This window comes from Octopus sinensis, linkage group LG21 (genome assembly GCF_006345805.1).
Source record: "Octopus sinensis linkage group LG21, ASM634580v1, whole genome shotgun sequence".
NCBI lineage: Eukaryota > Metazoa > Mollusca > Cephalopoda > Octopoda > Octopodidae > Octopus > Octopus sinensis.
Window position 1 is genome coordinate 5,825,072 of NC_043017.1, and position 5,000 is coordinate 5,830,071.

Genomic DNA, 5,000 nt, shown 5'->3' on the forward strand with positions numbered 1-5,000 from the left:
TGTCTTAAAATGGAAAAGACGTTTTTGATAACGCTGTGCCAGATATTAATTACAGCAAGAAAAAAAAAGATATGTGGGGAAAACCCGGGATGGTTGTTAATGGAAAGTCTTTGATCCGCTGTTAACTGGATGAGAACTGACGTGGGGTTAAACAACGACAACAACAATAACAACAATAACAACAACAACAACAAACAATATTCCCACGATCAAAAATAAAATGGATGCATAATTTTACCCTACACGTATTAATTAAAGATTACAAATTGTAACAAACATTATTTTAAAATACAAAAGTATTATTAAAGAGATTTCAAATACTAACAAACAACTGGACAGAAAAATCCTTTTATAATATATTCATTAAGTTTTGCTGGTGATTTTTAATTACATTGCGCTGTTAATTCATTTAATTCTCTATTAAGAAAGTCATTATTTTTACTTGCATCCTTTAACATCGATCGACTCACTACAAAAGAGTTTCTGGAATGCTGTGACACGTGACTTCTATACATTCTGAAGGACGTTGGACAGGCAGAATCAGCGAATAAAACGGTGGTGGTGGCGGCGGCGGTGATGGTGGTGGTGGTGGTGCGTTAGCGGAATTTGGTAGAGCGGTGGTAGTGGTGGTGGTGGTGGTGGCAGCAGCGATGGGCTGAGGAATTGGTAGAGCGGTGAATAAAATGACGGTGGTAATGTTGGTGATGTTGATGATGGGCTATAGAATCGGTAGAGCGGCGAATGAAATAGTGATGATTGTGCTGGTTATGGTAACTGTGTTGTTGTTGGTGGTGGTGGTGGTTGTGCTGGTTATGGTAGCTGTGTTGTTGTTGGTGGTGGTGGTTATGTTGGTGGTTGTGTTGGTGGTGATGATTGTAGTGGTCGTGTTGGTTGTGGTGGCTGTGTCGGTTGTGGTGGTTGTAATGGTTGTGTTGGTGGTTGTAGTGGTGGTGATGATTGTGTTGTTGTTGTTGGTGGTGGTGGGCTAGAGAATTTATAGAGAGGCGGATAGAATGGTATCGGCGTTGGTAATGGTGGTGGATCTGCAGAAATGGTAGAACAGTGGATAAGATAGTGGTAGTGGTGTTGTTGTTGGTGGTGGTGTTGCAGGGCTGACAGAATTGGTGGAGCGGTGAATGAAATAGTGGTGGTGGTGCTGTATTAGCAGAACTGGTAGAGCAATGGTGGTGGTGATAGTAGTAGTAGTAGTAGTAGTAGAGGGTTGGCGGATTTGGTAGAATCAATGGCAGTGAAGGTGGTGGCGGTGATGGTGATGGCCAACAGGATCGGTAGAGCGGTGCATAAAATGCTGGTGGCGGTAGTAGCGAAGGTGGTGGTGTTTGTGTTGCGTTAGTAGACTTTGTAAGGCGGTGGGTAGAATGGTGTGGTGGAGGGGTTGCGGATGGGGGTGGAGTGAATTGGTACACTGTTAGATAAGATGACTTATAGTATTTATGTGCTGTCTTTACGTTCTGAGTTCAAATTGTGCCGAGGTCGACTTTGCCTTTCAGCCTTTCGAGATCGATAAATTAAGTACCAGTTGCGTATTGGGGTCGATCTAATCGACTGGCCACCTCCCCCAAAATTTCAGCCTTGTGCCTAGAGTAGAAAAGAGTATTTATGTGCTGTGCTTTATGTAAACTTTTGAATTCTGCATGAATTAAGAAACGGTGGCGGTTAAAATTTGCTAAATAGAATTATAAGTTTGTTTACTAATAAAAATAGTCTAATACAGTGGTTTTCAACCGGGGTCGATATGGCCCTTGGGGGTCCACATAAAACACCGTTGTTATAACTTAGGGGTAATGAAATGGTTATACTTTTACAATGAATAAAATATATTAATTTCTTTTAAATACAATTTCTTTTAATATTTAATTCTACGGAAATAACGGGATTACGGCGACGCGGGTCCACCCGAATAAAATAATAATCAATGGGGTCCATAGGTGAAAAAAATGGGTGAGTACCATTGATCAAATATTAGGGCATATAAGCCCTCGCAACAGGAAAATGGGTTTATTATTTCTGTTAGGGAGGCTTTTGTGCCCTAACTTCAGTCTATTTTCTATCGTCAATATACGGTGAAGGTTTATAATTCTATTTAACTCTTCTTCACGTTCTGACTTCGAATCACTCCAATGTCTTCCGCCTTTCCGAAATCGATAAAACATGTGTTAGTCATATACTGAGCAAGTTCGACCATTTTTGATTATGTCTAATTGTAAGAGTAAATCTTAATTAATAAGCAAATTATCGACACTGCGGAATTGAAAGGTAATTAGACCTGGGAGAGATTTGAAGTCAGAACATAAAAGAGACTTAATTAAACAGTACAAAGGTACTTTATGTGACTCCCTGTGTATATATGAATATCAACAGCTATTTAATTCTCTACTCAGGTCCCTCTATAGCTGTGAACATTATCCTAACCCTCTGTTCCAATGGTTCTCAACCTAGGGGTCTGTATTATCCCTAGGGGTCCGTATCAGATTTTGTTGTTAAAATTTACGTGCAATAAATCAGTTATACTTCTACAACACTTAAAACATTTTAATGATTTTTGAAAATACAATTCCTAATAATATTTAATTATAAAAACATAACAGGATTTATGGCTATGAGGGTCCATCGAAGTAAAATACGGAACAAAGGCGCCCATACGAAAAAACTGGTTGATAATCTCTGCTCTATTCCATATCCTCTAGTGCTGTGAACACTTTATGTACATGAGTTTTAATTCAGGTTCTTCTGCTTCTGTGAGCATTTTAGCTACATAGCACTCTATTCATGATCCTCAATAATTATGCATACATTAACTACGTAAGCCCCAATTTAAATCCCTCTATTCCTGTGAACTTTTAATGTACGTAATGTATATTAGACTATCTGTTGCCGTGAGGACTTTAGCGACATAATTCTCTATTCTAGAACCTCTGTTATTGAAAAACACATTATCTACACAGCCCTCAATTCAGATCCCGCCATGCAGATCCCTCTATATCGGTGAACTTTTAATGTATACAACCTTCTATTTTAGATAGTCTATTGCTACGAGTACTTTAACAACGTAATTCTCTATACCAGAACCTCAATTAATGGGAACGCATTAGCTACAGAGTCTTCTATTCAGATCGCTCATTTACTTTGAACTTATTTTTTTCTACCCAACCCGCTTTTTCAGACGGTCTCTTGTTATGAACTGTTTATCTCTATAACCTTGTATTCAAGGCCCTCCAGTGTTGTGAACATTTTAGCAGGATTATGTAATGGAAAACAAGATATATGCGTGTGTCACATTTAGCTTTTAAGTTCTGCTCTTGTAAAGAAGATTGATTTGGGAAAATGAACCACTGCAACATTCACGTTACACAACAACAACAACAACTACTACTACTACTACTACCTTCACCACCAGTACTGCTACTACTACCACCTTCACCACCAGTACTACTACCACCATTATCACCACCACCACCACCACCACCACCACCACCACCACCGCCACCATCACATCCACCACCATTACTACCGTTACTACACTACTACTACTACTACTACTATCATCACCACCATCACCACCATCACCACATTCACCACCACTACTACTTTTACCACCAACCACCACCACCATGAACACCACCAATACCACCACCACCACCACCACCACCATCATCCTCATCATCACGATCATCATCATCATCACGATCATCATCACCATCACCACCACTGCTACTATTACTACTAACACCGCCACCACAACTTTCACCGCCGTCGCTGCAGCCGCTGCTGCTACTACTGCTACTACTGCTACTACTACTACTACTACTACTACTACTACTACTACTACTATTATTATTACTACTACTACTACAATAATTAGCCCTATACCATAAGAGATGCACATTCAACATTGGCCCCTAATCCCAATCCATTGCCCTCTTTGAACCCTATGCATGACAATGTCAGCGGTGTCACTAAATTTGATATTGTATCTAACCAGAGACTCATTAACCAGAGAAATCTGTCTTTCATAAAGATATATCGCTGTCATGATACAGCTCCGTGTCTTTATTTTTGTAATTCAAACGAATGCTTAATATTACATTTACTCTTCCCAAAGCATATTCCACGAACATTAATCTTTTTGAACCTTCAATCCTTATCAACCAACAAAATCTGTGCTCATGCAATTAACTATTCGCACTCAACTATTTATGCACACGCACACACATACACGTACGCACGCACGCACGCACGCACGCGCGCGCGCGCACACACACACACACAAGGATACGCATCCATAAGGGCACAAAAGGATTCACACACCCACGCACTTTCTTATTGTGTTTATACATATATACATATATACTAAACATACACGCACATTTATATGTGTATGCATATATGTGATGTGTGTGTGTGTATGTGTATGTATGTATGTACATATATATATCTATATCTAACTATCTATCTATCTAGAATATTATATATATATATTATATATATATATATATATATATATATATACCGTGTATACGTACGTATATTCGTATATACATGCATAAATATTTATGTATATATATATATGCATATATGTATGTAATATCTATATCTATAGCTCTCTCTCTCTCTCTCTATATATATATATATATATATATACATACATATACATATATACATGACTCTGTGTGTGTATATATATATATATATATACTAAAGGTTGTCGCGGTTATATATATATATATATATATGCATACACCTACTAAAGACACGACTGTGTTCAAGATACTCTTTTGTACTAAGGTTTTTTGGTATTCCCTCGTTAATTCTTAATATTTGTATCAGTCATGTTCCTATGTCCATTAATGTTTCCCTGTCAGTCAACGCTTCAATAGCTTTTGTTGATTGATGTGTCGTTCCCAATACAATATATTTGTCAGAAAATCTGTTCTCCACAAATATTATAACAATTTGTGCTTTAAGAAAAAACGGTAGTA